Source organism: Stegodyphus dumicola, chromosome 5, assembly GCF_044657685.1.
Source record: "Stegodyphus dumicola isolate Sdum_Otavi_A_Nest chromosome 5, ASM4465768v1".
Lineage (NCBI taxonomy): Eukaryota > Metazoa > Arthropoda > Arachnida > Araneae > Eresidae > Stegodyphus > Stegodyphus dumicola.
The window spans coordinates 183,901,870-183,918,074 of record NC_140772.1 but is presented as its reverse complement, the minus strand read 5'-3'; the positions used below and the strand labels follow the sequence as shown (position 1 = coordinate 183,918,074).

Here is a 16,205-nt window from a genome sequence, read left to right as displayed (position 1 = left end):
AACATACCTCACTGAGATGCTGAGACGTTTGAATAGAATCCAATTTCCTCATAGTAACCTAAGTACATATATAATAACTTTAAAAAAATTATAAATTTTATAAAATCTGAATTTAGTGTCTGTGAAGTGAAATGTATTTACCGGAACATCGATGTGGTTGGAGAGATTTTTTTAAGCGGATTTCATGCCTTATGACAAATGCATTAGGACGGGGAGCGAGAGGAACATGTAGGATGACTATATGGAATACATACATGAGCATAAAATGCAAATCTGTGCATGTTTTATTCACAAAAACATGCTGTGTTTGATAATGCTTTTTAATAAAAATTTGTAAACAACTTGAAAAAATAATCATCGAGATAAACAATTAAAAATATATAATAAACTGTACTTCCAAAATATAACTTAATTTCGTAACGAATTCAATTTTCTAAACAAATTTTCCCATCTTTCAGTTGAATAAATACAACTGTGATTAAAACATTTACCCTTCTTTAATTATAGTTGTATCTAATGCAAAAGACAAGATAAGCGTGTGGCGCCATGGCTTAGTTGGTTAAAGCCCCTGTCTAGTAAACAGGAGGTCGTGAGATCGAATCTCGCCGGTGCCTTAGCAGAGCTTTCCAAGTTTTGTTCCGTCATTTGATTTAAATACACATTATGAATTATGTGAATATAATATGTGTATGTATATATAATGTAATCGCTGTTTGTAACAAATTTCTCTGAGATAAGAAAATAGTCAACCTTTATGTATATTTTTTTCGGGGGAGGGACTAAATATTTAATTTACAGTCCGACTTTTTCAGTTTTAAATTTATAATGTTACACACACACACACATATATATATATATATATATGAAAATGAAACTCTTTTTTTTATATCTATTCAGTGTGATGCAAGCAATGCAGACTTATAACCTACTTTTTCTATTTTTCGCTTCATCTTATGTAACTTTCCGCTGCCCAATATTATTCATCCATGAAGCCTTGAAAACTGATAATTTTACAAACTGTTGCCATTTCCTGTACATAAAATTATTAACTCAGCTTTCAAATTAATTACTGTATTGGTGTTTAGCTTAATAAATTCAGCATTTTAAAAAATGCACTTAATTATTACCTTTATTTTTCTTCTAATCTTTCAAATTACAGCCATAAGTTGCTTATCAGCTTAACAAAAAACTTGATTTAAGAAAATATCTTATAGAACTTCTTAACTTATAGAAGCATCATTGATAAATTATTTATTAATGTTGCATAATTTTGTAAGTCATTGAATCGATAATTTCGAAAACATAACTCACAAATTAGCTTGGCTTTTCATAAATAGCCTATTTATTAGATACAAAATACTTTGACTCGTACCAAATATTATGCACTGTGGCTAAAGAATAATTGTTTGCACTTGTAAAGAGTAGATCTATTACATTTGGTATAAAAAAAGTAAATCGATTCTATGCACCACAAATTTAATGCTCCTAAATCTATTACTAAAAATTAATTCGTGTATGAGGTTACTGCGTCTATCAGAGTAAGGCCATGAAATCACAAGGTAATCTGCAACAGCTAGTTTATATTTCAGTTCTTAAATAATTCTTTAATATTCATAAAAAAGATATCAAGATCTTGCTCTTTTCGATTTTTGCAGGCATGTACAGCTGCGGCCATGTGGTTACAGGTAAAGGCACCGCAGATTAAAACTTCATAGAGGAAACAACGCGAGGGAAAACAAACGTGGTTCGTAGAAAATCTCGTGAGGAAAAAGAAAACAAGGACAAAACATTTGGCATAAAAAAATATTATGGTAGAAAATAAAGAGAAGCAAAAACTTCGCAGTTTTAAAACTTCGTAATACAAAATATCGCAGTATAAAATACTCTGCAGGTTATCGCATCATGATAACATCGCAGACATGCGTTTTCTGACTATAAAATATTTTAAGGAATTTTCCCGTAATGACTTGTGAGCACAAAAAGATGTAATACTTTTGCATCTTTATTTCTAATATTTGTATTAACCAATAAAATTTCACTCAAAAAGCAAGACTGAAAATTAAGTATTCAAGATCAGGAAATTAGTAAAGATTAATGCAACAAGAAAAGTTAACAGAATTTTAAATAATCTTTTTTATACTATGTATTTTTTCATGAAAATTTAGCAATATGTCTGTATAAAATAGGTTAATTTTTATTGGTCTGCCAAAAAAAATATTAATTTCGTTAATTGCTATACGAATTCATTAGCAGCCTAAGTAAGATGCCAAGCAGAAATCCATTGGCGAAAGAGTATTTCGATCGTTCTAATGCCTTGTTCCTGAGTGGTTGAGTTATCACCAACATTAGGCTGGAAGCGACGTAATGGGTCTCTTGTAACATTACAGGATTACAGGAACAAAGTCTTACTTGTGGAAGTTTACCGTTAGGAGCGATTTTATCAGAATCTGTTTCGAGGAAATATTGAGAGTAGCTTCAGTTAATGCCGCAAGCTATTCATTTAGCGAAATGGTATGACAATTAGTTATGGCCTAACTTTGAATATCTCTACTGTGCTTTTCTCAAGATCACTTGACAATAAAGCGTCATAGATGAACATCCTTATTTGAACTATCGAAAAAGGCACACCGAAAGAGTCGTTTAAAATTTCTTTAAACTCTCAGCCAAAATGCAATTTTTTGAATAGACCATGTTCTTTTTAATTTTAAGCTGTTTAGTAGGTCTTCGTATTTCTTTTATTTTTGTTGTATATTTTAAAGTGTAAGATTACATAAAAAAAGAAGAGTATCGTTGTTTTTGTGACAGCATATCCTGTCGACTTTTATTTATATCATAATTCCGGGAAGCATAGAAAAGGAATTAGCTTGCAATCGTTGTAGCTGAGGGTGAAGTCTTACAGATGAAGAAAATAAAATATGAACTTAACGAATTGCCAGTCTTTATTTCCTCGCATATAAAATCATCTCCGTATATGTTTATCCAATCATAATGAATTCCGAGACATTTCTGTTATTCAATCATAATGAAATATGAAATACGATAAATTGTGATGTACATTGATTCTTAAAATTAAGACGCAAGCAGTTTCGACTGGGAAACAAAGCGAGGAGCTATTAGCAAGGTAGAAGCGAGCAGAAGTGACGCAGAATTAATGACATAGTTAGCTCGCCAGAGGTTTTATAACAAAGCGGGTGCAATTCTAGAAACAAGCTATGAATGGTCAATATTAGTTTTAGTTACCTTTTTGAAACAGTGTTATGTAACGTCGAAAGATCTCGAATTTGGCACAAAAGATGGATTTAGAAGATCACCAAATCTAGAATGTTAATTTTGAGGTCGCCAATCATTTTTTTAAAGTGGCTATCGTATTTTATTATATCTTACATATATATGTGTAATATATACATAAAAAAAAATATATAAATAGGCTAAAAATTCGAATTAAAAAATTAGAATTTTTTTTTTTTAAACCCGTCCTTCGCTATATGTAAAACCTTTTATACACGTTTACAATTACTATATTATAGAATAATTGCCTTGTTTTTATTCCAATTTACTAATTAATGTTTGTAATATATACATATCTATCTGTATATAAGATATAAAAATATGAAGGAAGATTATTATTAAACTAGAAACTTAATTGGCACTAGCCCTTTATATTCCTACAACCCTTTCAAAGGTTCTGTACTGTGTCACTGACGTCATTATATCCCTGCAGTAAACCGCAATGCGAAAGTTCTGGCGTAGTCGCTATTCAAGTCTCATACGAAGAATTTGTTATTTTGACTGAACTGCCATATTAAGAAATTGCTGTTTTAGCCCAAAGGGACAATTTGCCCAGATGGGCTATTCAATTCGTTTCTGGCATTTTGTGTTGGTTCACTACAAACGGCATTTCACTTTTCAAACTGTTGCCACTGTTGCAACTTGAACATTAGAGCCCTGCTTTATATTTTATTTATAAAGAAATTAAATAATGAAGAATCTGCATGGATGTATGCATTTTTCTCGCTCTGGGAAAAAACAGCGGTATCCCTAAAGACACGAAATTTTGAATAATGTAGTCCTCCTCTCACATATAGGCATCTGGAAGATCAAATTTGGAATTTGTTTTATTATCTATTTCCCATTTTGTAAAAACTTAACGAAGTTTTGATTAATAAACTCAACGATTTTAAAGCGAGCAATGACAATACTGAACAGGAAAAAAAAAAAAATTATCTCCAGTGTGCAAGATTGTGTATCGGAAATTCTAAAGATGTACTCTTTTTAAATTATTTTTGTGATATTGCTTTTGAATTGAATTTTATGATTTAGGTGCGAAGAACAAGCTATTTAATAAATAAAGGTAACACACAAAACGTTAAAAAGGCACTTTGGGCGTAATATAAAATCTGAAAGCTTTCAGATTCCACAATAATATTAGGCAACAATGTTAGGGAATTCAGATTCCTCAACAATATTCCTCAACAATGAAAGGCAACTCGTCAACAATATTAATAACTGCATCCTTGTATAAGAAGTTAATACAATATCTAAACAATTCAAAATGAAAAGGATCATAGTAGTACAAACTAGTAAACTAGAAATGCAAAAGATAAAATATATACAAGATAATAAAAATATAAAAATTTAAAAATTAATCTCCTTTTATTGAAACTTCAATTCAGAACTCATCCGGGGAAAATGAATTAAAGCTTCATAAAAGTTGATTAATATGCTTTGAAAACATGTTTCGTTCTCCTGGTTCAATTGAGATCAAAAATCGAAAAAAAAAAGAAACAAATTTCCGTTACATTAAAACTCATATAAAACCGAAAAAGGTGAACCTCAAATGTATCAAGATTTTTCCGTACATGCCTTCGAAACATTTGGAAAAAGGAATAAAACATAACATTGTTTCAAACTGACTACACACACATACACAGAAAAAAAAAAAAAAAATAGTCTACAAACATAATATGCAAATTCAAAATAAAATATAAATATGTTTTGCAATATAAATATACTTTACCAAATAGTCATTTAAGCAATACTCAATCGGGGACCAATAGTCATTTAAACAATACTCAATAGGGGACCGCCGATTTTGGGGCGGTCCCATATTATGCTTAACTTAATTATTAATTTCAAGAAACGAAAAACTTTTTATAGAGATTGCATTAAATAATAAAATCAAAGCTGAGCCTACTTCGGCAAAAAAGAAAACCTATTAGAAACAAAATTGAAAAGTGGATTAATTACAAAAATAAAAAGCAAATGCAACTGTTTTCTTAAAATACTTTTTAACGTTAAATTAGAATAAGCATATGGATATTAGATGTAAATTTTATAAAAGTTTGTAATTTTTTATTTAAAAGATATTTTGTTCAGTTTTTAAGACAGATTCTGCTACACTCGAGATAGTAATATGAAGTTTTTAGAATTGCGATTAATTTACATACCTATTGTGTGTTTCCAGTACAAACTATTTTGTGTATTACTTGATTTGGCATAAAAAATTCTTTAAAACCTACAACAATAATTACAGTGCTATATACACCTACTACAATAATTATAGTGCTTAAAATATTACTATAATTAATTATAGTAATATATTTTAAGGTAAATGATTTGAATCAGAATTCAAATTATTGACCTTATAATATATTAATTAAAATTACACATACCTATTTAATATTAATTGTTTAATATAATAATTCAGCTAAACACACAAAGACTATCTGCCTAAAAGGAGGAATCTTTCAGTCAATTTCATAAATATATGAATAAATATTTTTGAATTTAATGACGAACGTTATTTTAAAATGTATATTCAGGGTTATAATGTTAATTATTGAACTTCTGAAAATTTTTAATTATTCATTTAAACGAAAATTAAAAACCCTTTTCTTAAAATACCTATGTGCCTTGATAATAATTAAACTTCGTTTAGGGTGTAGTTTAAAAAGATTCGTAATGGAAGACTGGCTACCACATTCCTTTTTGAGTTTCACATCTGTAATGTAAACAGAAACAGTTTGATGTTATAGTGAAACCTGATTAAATAAGACAGTCTGTCGTAATTCATGTATCTATAAATCATCTACTCTACCAAATTAACGGATGCTACTTCAAATACTATGTTTATAATAAATTTATAAGATACCTAACATTGTTTTCTTCAAAACCCTTTTAGCTCTAAAATTCGGAATTCGAAAGCATAAAAATAAAGTTGCCTTTCACATAATTTAATTTAGGATGGAACAGGCGAATCATTGTTTTATAGTAATTAATATTTAAAGAAGCGATGAATAGTTAATGAAGCAAATAAAATAAGTTGCTAGACACTAGTCTTAGGAAGAAGAATCACTTGAAGAGAAATTGAGAATATGTTGATGCAAAGCATAGCAATAATCATTATATCAGGTATGATATTTTCAAAATGTTAACTTTTAATTGTTTTAATAAGATTAAATTTTGAATTATGTAATAAGCTTTAATTTTTTTTAATTATTTGAACAACCATGTTGATAAAATTTATTTCGTAATTAATTTTCAAATGTTGAAAAGTTCTCCACAGAAGTTTGAAATTCAACTTAATATTAAGTATTTAAATAAAAATGCTTTGTTGCATCAAAATATAGATTTAAATTAGAAATTGTGAAAACTACAACGGCTGAGTTGATTCTTGTCATACCTTTAACTTGCTTTTGCTACGATTTTCGCAAATCAATTGATGTGCTGCCATCTAGTGAACCTATGATAATCTTCATGAATTTGACTAGCATGATTACCACAGATTACAACAGATGGCAGCACTATATTATTTTATTTTCAAGAGAGCAAGAATGAGAAAATTTGTAATTCCGATTAAAAAGTTGGTGGTTAAATAAAGAATTATGAAAAATTACTGAGACTAGTCTGGGATTAGATTTTTAAGTATCTCAAAATTTAATTTAAAATTCATGCAGATCTAAAGTTGATTTTGCCTAATCTTACTTTATTCCAGTTAGTTTACATATGAAAATTTTCTGGATGGAAAGATTTATTGCACTTATACTGTATTTCATAATGATCTTGCAAAATAGTTGCTTAATTCTTAAAAATCTTAATAAACTTCTAAGAACTCTTTGGTTTTTATGCCAACAGTATGATAAGTAATAACATTTTATCTACAATTAAGATGTATGGGCATTGCAAATATATATTAGGCAGAGAAAATTTGATATTTCATACAAGCGAGTTATTTTATATATACGAGAAATTTCTTACGTCATATATGTGAAATTAAGCTTCTTTCTCAATTCGCTTTAAAATTTACATAAATGGCCATACATCAACGGTACACATAATAAACATAATCAGTAAAAAAGAGAAAATTAAACAAAATGTCCCCACCCAACCCCCCCAAAAAAAGAAAAGGAAAAGACAAAGAGGGGAGGGGAGGAAAGAAAAAAATAAAAAGACTAGAACATTAAATTTTCATTACTAAATTCAGAATTAGTTTGTAATAAAAGTATATTAGCTTAGAAAATATGTAAAATAATATATTTTTTTAATTTAAATTGCAAATTTATGAATTTATGTTAAAAAGTTTATAAACTGCAAGAGAATATGTAAAATATTTTATATAATAAATGAGTAAATAAATGACAGCATGAAGATAAAAAAATTATCAATCCAATATTCACGTTCAAACTCATATTTTATGTCAAAAATTAAGTTACGAATTTATCTGAAATTACTGAGAAACATTAAATTTTTAGACAATTATATTACATTTTTAAGAACTAACACACATCACATTTTTAACAACTGACTTTAGCATTAAATATGTAAGATATTAAATGACGTATTCCGGCTTACATTTAACAACAAATATCAGCTATTATTTTGTTTTAAAATAATCAGGCATTAGTTTTGTTTTGTTTTTTTAACTCTGCTTTATATGAAGTAGAAAATAAGGGCACTCGTTTGGAAAATTAAGAAAGTTAGCACAGTAAGTCGAATTTCTGAACTACTTATGGACTGATTTTAATGAAGTTTGGTATGAATATACATTTTCAACAGAGAAAGGTTTAGTTTAGTTTACTTGATTACGGCAAGGCACTCGAGGGATATCTTCTTAAAAGAAGGGATGCCTTCGTGGAGGATTTTCTAAAGGAAATACACGTTACAGATGGAGGAAAACCACGTAAACGCCCATGCAGCCAGCCCGTTCACCTGGAATCGTACTTCGGACCGAACAATCACTGTTCAACGACTTTGCCGCTCAGCTGTTGGTTGGCCTTACAACAAGAAAGAGATATACCATTCAAAAGTCTTTTTACGTGCGCATGATTATCAGTAAAGCTCATAGTTCAGGGATGTTCAAAACCCTCGTTGTGATAGCGGACTAAGAATTAGTCTAATATGGGGTATGGCCCTTCTCTCACAGCCAGAGAGATCATGCCATGGACTTATAAGAGATATTTCCTATAAGGTCCATGGATCATGCAGCGTGACTTCATACTGGATAGGATCGCGTTCAACAATAGGAACGGTCACAGAAGCTGAGCGTGGAGTCACAACCTCCGTCTGAACTCAACCCATATAACCCTATGGTCGAACTTCATCATCGCATAACTTAATGAAATATGATTTTCTGCATCAGGTTTCAGCTTTTCATGTATCAAATATGCGGTTATTTTTTTTCTGTGATCATATTCTTCATGCCGTTTCTACAAAATTTAAAAAAAAAATTTCAATTTAAGTCGCGAAAAATAGTTAGCAGAATAACATCAATGCACGTTTATTGACATACGTAGATGTTTTTCTTACATAGAGGGATTAATTAAATATCATACACGTCTTTGTGTATGCTTTAATCACCTATAAATTTATATTTTCAAGTCATTAAATATTTAAAAATTAGTTAAAAATTATTTGTAAGAAAATGTTCTTAAATAAGTTTTGCAGAGCATGCACAGAAATATTCCTTTCATAAAGCAAGAAAATTTCGCAAAGTAACAAAATACCAATCAAAAGCATAATTTTTTTATGTTCATCAAAAAACCAATTAATTATCTTACAGGAAAATTATATATAGTATCTTGAGAGTTTAACAATTAGTAATTATAAGAACTGAGAAACAAGTTTAAATATAATGATGTAGAGGAAAGTGTGTTATAAATTGCCGAAAGGGACAAAAAAAAAAATCTTGCTGTTTCACATACATAGAATTTATCATAAAATATCTTTTACTGAATTTTCAATTACAGCATAATATTATTGCATTATTAATACATTCTCGATAAGTAAATAAGAAAAAAAAAATAAATTTCTTAGTTTTATTTTCTAGTAAACTGACTTAAATTAAATATTTCAATGTTCGATACCTAGTTTAAAAAGATTCATATAGCTTTGACGTGTAACCATAAATTTATTTTTAATGCTGAAAACAGCTAAAGCTATATTATAACTAATTATACGATTACACTCATACAAACCCCAGATTTTAATACTAAACACGCAGTTTTAAAATGTTCTTATAATGTAAGTTAGTAACTCCAACATTGTTTTCAAGGTTTTAAATAGTTTTAGAAACAAAAGCTTCGAAAATCACCAATTTTTACACCAAATACAAAACACTTCATATTAGCTCTACACACAGTCATAAGAAATAATTATCTAGGTAAGAAATATTTTTCTTCATGAATGCAAATCAACAAGCATTAAATTTTCTTATGTCCTTTACAGAAACAGCATATATGAATAGACTCACTTAAATTAAATTTTTAGTAATAAGTACATCATTTGAAAAAATATTAATACCGTTAACGAATAACTTAAACATTTTCTTCAAAACTTATTTAATTGGGAAAAACCACAGAATATATCAGAACCAAACTTGTGGTTAAACTCACATAAATAGAATATAGCACATACAGTGATATTGATTTAAGTGAATAACCGCAGCATTATTTTAAATGCTATATTTAAGCCTTTAATATTCAGATTTTACCAGAAGCATAAAACATTTTTATAATAATTCTAGTTACAAATCCATTATTACGTACCTTCGAAGCATACCATCATGTTCATTTACCAGAAGGATAATAGTTTTCTGATTTTATTTTTAAAAACACCATGTATATGAAAGGTTTTAAATAGTTTTAAGGTAAAAACTTCAGACATATAATGCGTTTGTGCTATAAATGGCTCTGCGTTTATTCATAACATATATTTATCTAGATTAGAAATCTTTATGAATATAAAATAAGCAGGTATTTTCTTTTCTTTTGTCACAGAAACAACACCCCTAAGTGTATTCACATAAACTAAGCATTTAATAATAAATACATCATTTGAAAAAAACCCAGAATATATCAGAATCAAACTTTCTATTAAATTCATGTAAATCATCAACTGAACATGGACATACAGTTTAAAAAGAGCCTTATTGATATAAAGGAGTAACTGCGGTACTGTTTTAAACACCACAAGATCTTAGATATCCAAATTTTATCAGAATCATAAAACACTTTTTAGAATAATTCTATTTACATCCAAATTCTTTTATTACCTACATTAGAAATATACCATCATGTTTATAAATAAATAAGGTGGGTGATAGTTTTCTGATTTTACGTTTAGAAATATAACGTGAATGAATAGCAAAGAAGACTATGATATGGCCTTCGTATATAAAGAATATGCAAAATCTACAAGTTCACTGCTGTACATTCGAGTCATTTTAGTTTTATCTCACAAGTTCATTTGTTCTAAAATGAATTTTCTATTTTCAATCTTAGCTGAAGAAAGACATTTTTTTCAATGACACACAAACTTTTCGTTTTAGGAAGCACTTCATTTAAATCATCTTTCTGCATGTCTTTAACGATGCTTAATATATTTTCCAGTTCACTCCATCGTAAAACATAATCTGGATTATTTAAAATATTTTTGAGTGAAGTATAGGAGCACGAATTTCACCAAGAAAAATGTTTAGACTCAACTTATCATTAATTTTCATGCTTGAATTTGTGCTTGCACTTGTGCTAATAATAAATTTAAATTCACTAAAAAGACATGATCGTTATTTTTTATTACATTTGGTTTGAAATCAAATTAAACAAATTTACCTGTTGCTCTAGTTGTTAACTTTAGTTAACTTTAGATTAAAGTTAACAACAAGATTTAAAATTCAATAAAACTTTAGATTTGGTCTTTATCTGAAAATTGCTGAAAACAAAGTTTTGCGATTTTGCAAGCTTTACAAATCTGCTTGTTCTTGCAGTAGGTTTGTTTACTGTCAGATGTTTGGGACAATTAGGAAATATAGATGCATAAGCATTTTTCTTCAGTTGTGGGCATTTTCTTGGTTTTTTATGATAGTACCATCTCTGTCTGATATTTCATCAATTCTTATCAATCGATTCAATGAAATGTTTCTCAGACACAACAAACACGTTTAGCAGATGGCGAACAGACTTTCGCAGAATTTTTTGGCACCGCATTCGTTTCTTATCAACGTTTTTTAGAAATTTGAAAACAGAAATGTATAGACTGGCGTTCTGGTACGCCCCATTTATCTGGCATTATTGAATAATGAAAAATAACACAATTTAAAAATTCTTTATAAGCGATCAAAACGCATGAAACACAACTGCAACAACAGACACATGCATCTTCTGCACTAAAATGGAATTCGTGAGGTCAAATCATATGACCATCTGAGCTTAATATCAGCTGTGTGCTAGGAAACAGTTGAGGAGCCCTTGTGGCAGGCGATTCCACTCCTGCAGCAAGACAATTTTCAACTCTGAAATAGTTCTCGGTGGGAGATGGCGAGATAACAGGGATACCCTCTTGACAGGGTCCCAGACATGCTGTATGGGTTTAGGTCAAGAGAGCTGGTTGGCCAAACCATCCGGCGAATAACCTCATTTTCCAAGTAATCATCGACCAACTAAGCCCTATGGTTCCTGTTGTCTTTTATTAACAGGAACCTAGGACGAACATAGAAAAAAAAAGTCAAACATAGGACTCTACGTTTTTCTCTCTATATCTCATAGTAGCCAGGGAGCCTTGTCAAACACATGAAAGGGTGTGCAGCCGTCCAACGTAACGTCCGCTCAAACCATTACACTTCAACCACCGTAACGATCATTTTCCCTGATGAGGGAGAGATCGGATCGGAATCCAGGCTCTCTCCAGATACAGACACGCCAAGTATCAGTGTCTAGGCTGAATAGCATTACAAAGTGAGGAACTCTACAACCATATAAAATTTTCCCTATTTTTGCGAAAAACACGGCGAATATCATGAAAGAATACGAAAACACAAATCGACTAAAACCCTCATGAGCTTACATCCCCTCCACAATCACAGCTCCACAGACACGCACGTATGCGATTACGTATTCGGCTCCAAATATTTACATAATTCTTCGGCGGCGTAATTGTACCTCTGGTTCAATACTTTTCATTAAAAGAGAAAGACAAAAATTTGTAAATTCTCTTAATTTTGTACACGAATGAACATCGGAATTTTTTTAAACAATATTTAACACTAAATTTAACAAAATTGTATTTTTTAAAAAGCTTTTAATAGTTTTGGTGAATGGGTGGGCTTTTGTGTGTTTCTAAGGAAGCGCGAATGTGTGAGTATGTACCGGGGAAGTTCACTTCTGCTTATATAATGTTTATGAAGACGGGAAATAAATTAATTATTCCTTCTTTAAATTGCTTTTGTTTAAATTAACTTATTTTGTGTATGCACTTTGAGGCTCCTTCTATTTTTGCACCTTACTAAACTCACTCTTATCCTGGTTCTGCTTTCGAAATCCAGGAATACTGAAATTTCAATTATATCATAGTCATGTGAGTTCAAGGAGAAAACTGGGACGATCAGCTTTACTGTAATATTGAAACCTTACATCAACTGTTTTAAATATTATTTTTTTTTAATTACTGAAATCGGACGTTGTATGAGAAATGAGAATATGAAAGTCACAGCTTTTATAAATAAGATTTAATATATCTCCTAAAATTTTAGTATATTTTGTGCATTTGCTTCAGCATAGTCCCACCCTCCTCTTTTATATATATATATAAGTATATTTTTGTATATACTTTTTTAAATATTTATTCTTAAAATTACATTATTAAAAATTTGAATATTAATATGAATATTAAAATTCGAAAAGAAAATTGAGTTGTTTGCGCAAATTACACTGCCTATAATTTAAATTGTTTAAGGCAAGCCAATTTGCTCTCCTAAAAAGAAGTTTCTTTAGAAATTCTCTGGATCTACATTTCTTCTAAAGTTGACTTCGAGAAAACGTTTTTAGTCATTTGAAATCACTTTTCGCTTAAATTCCTGTTACTTTGATTGTTCTACATAGAAAATGTAGCTCAGAATTTAATTATTTATTATTTATTTTTACTTTTAAACATGCATATTTTTACAAATTTTATTTATACATTTGGATATTGTTTTCATGAGAATAAATTATGATATTGTTTCAAAAATTAGTATAAATCTGATCAATATTTATTAAACATTTTTTAAAGTATTTCATTTATCTTTTATTTTAAATGTATCTATCATTAATGTGGAATCTTCACCTTCAAACTATTTATTTTATGCTCAAAAAATATTCAAAATATGATTACCTGACTAGAATATACAAGGTTTGAATTTTAAGGTATAATCATTCAATACTATTTATTTATATGCAATTAAAACCAATTTATACGACTAGTGACTTCCCTAAAGTATAATGAATTTCCTTTAAACTTGTTAATCTGCTCCTAAATTTTTATTTTCTTATGATTCATAATAACACGCTCGCTTGATGCATTCTTATCTTCAAATAGTGTAATTGTACCATAAGCACATTGATTTATAAATTTCAGAATGCAACACCAAACTACTTTTATTATTTAATCACGTAATTTTCCTTAGATTCGTCATCATTATCATAACTTTTAGAAGAAAAATATAAGATAGTCTACACTTTCTAAAACTTTCACTTATTACTGTTATTTTCTGTATGATTTCAAAATGTGGATTTGCTTACAATAATAACATCAATAATTATAAAATTACAATACTTTTTTTAACTAAATTAAATTTATTATTTGATTAGAAAGTTTTTATAGGTTCTTTATTCTTAATATGATCTTTTAACGAAAGAAATGTAAGGTCTTTTACATTTTTTAACACTTGCAATATTATGAAATTTTCTATAATAATCCCCAATATATTTTCCTCTAAAACAGCAGTAATAATAAATTTTTCATTTTAGTGGGAAACCTGTCTGCAGTTTACAGAAGGTTTCAATATCGAAAAGGGAAATTAAACATTCAGGTCTAGGCTTATAGCTTTAAAAATGTAGCCAATTATCTTACAGTTCATTTGAAGTAAAAGCTGAGTAATAAATGCTGCATTTCATTTATAACGATTTTAACAACAAAATTAGCTGTATAAGACAAAAATTATAAGCAAAGCCATAACAAACCGTAATAAATTTCAATAAGTGTTTCCAGTTTGTCTGTTTCTGATCAGAGGGTCCAAGTTATATCGCAAATGAGAAATGAAAACCTAGTTCGGTTAATTTGTTTCTTATAAGGTCCATGTTAGGTAGCATGTGACGTAACAAAAACTCAGGTGTCCTGTGACATCACTGGAAATTGCTACTCTTTAATTACTTTCCTGCTACTTTAAATCAAAACTTTCTGATATAGAAATCTGCAGTCATCGATATTTGATAGAGTTGTTGCCTGGGGTGCATCACAATGACAAACGAATACTACACCTAAGTAAATGTTTGCAGACAATATAACAAACCAAGCTTTACTGAGAAATATAAACAACTGCGTTACTGTCTTCGTTCCCTCTATCTGTAATGGATGGAAATGGCCTATTCCTATGGAAATGGCTATGCATAAAGAGCTAAGAAATTCTAGTATGGAAAAATTCTTTGAGGTGACACTCAAATAGTGTGGTGAGAGCCTGCCTGTCGGGAGACCAGCCGATTTTAGAGGCATTAGGTTTTCTGGAAGCAGAAGAAGTGAAAAATGAGCAACGCTTTCCCTGGGAATCGAACCACGGACCTCTGGAGTACGCGCCCAGCATGCAGACTACCCCACTACGAAAGCATGTTAGGAAGGCGGGAGAAATACCTTATAACATAATTTTCTGTGGATATGACATGTCTACATACTAAAAATGAATCCATAGGAGTTGAGACAGTGTTATGAGAGTAGGCCTCAGAAAGTTCTGAAATGCCCAAAAAAGAATTAAAAATCCACCAAAACTCTCCAAAAGTTTAAAAAATGATTTAAAAGAGGAAAATACTTACAAAATTCTAAAAAGGAAAAAAAAATGCATATGTCATCAAGATCTGGGCTTTGTTCCAGCATAACGTTCGTAACAATATAAAATTTCTTGAAAAATTTTATTGATATTCCCAGAGAAAAGGATTTTTTTAACTGTGTTTCACTGATAAGTAACACCCTTTTATAATACTGCAAAGCCATTTGGATCTTCGATTCATCGAAGATGCAAATGGTCTTCTTATATCTTAGTATCTATTTATAACGGAAAAGATCTCATCGTTAATTGAGAACATTTTACAGCTCCTTTAAGAGATATTAACCCAAAAAAAGGAAAAAAGAAAATAAATAAAGGTCTAAAATATATTGTCTCACTTAACCCTCGAAGACCACAAATTGTTTTAAATGGCGGAATAAGGTAAATAGTAAAGTCAGATAATTAATTTAAGTAAATTTAATTCAGATAAGAAATTCCATATAATTTTCTATTTTGTTACTTTATTAAATATTTTTATTAATATAAGATTATCCTACAAATTATATTAAGTTACAGTGAAATAAAAACATTAAGCCAATGAGTGATGATTGGATTAGGTTGGATTAATTGTAAAATAACTCGAGAACTATCTGCTTGCAAGAAGGAATGGTTTCTATAGGTAGAGAACCTTGAAGTTACTTTATTTTAATCAATACTGAAAAACTTTTTAAGGAAAGCTGCTTCATATTAATTTTTTACGTAGAGAAAACGATAAAATTATTAAATTTAATATCAAAATTTTAATTCTTAAGGTACACATTTATTGCTTTTAATTTGGTCAATTTACTAATAACAAAGATAACATACTTCATTCGGATTATTAAAAATAATTTTGTTCCCAGATCCGTAACATAAGGCT

The 16,205-nt window shown here is 29.4% G+C and overlaps 1 non-coding gene across 1 annotated transcript; it reads left to right on the top strand.

Moving 5' to 3' along the window:
* Positions 1 to 540: 540 nt before the first annotated feature.
* On the top strand, positions 541 to 614 carry TRNAT-AGU (transfer RNA threonine (anticodon AGU)). Its single transcript has one exon. It is a non-coding gene; the product is annotated as a tRNA-Thr (tRNA).
* The last annotated feature ends 15,591 nt before the right edge of the window (positions 615 to 16,205 follow it).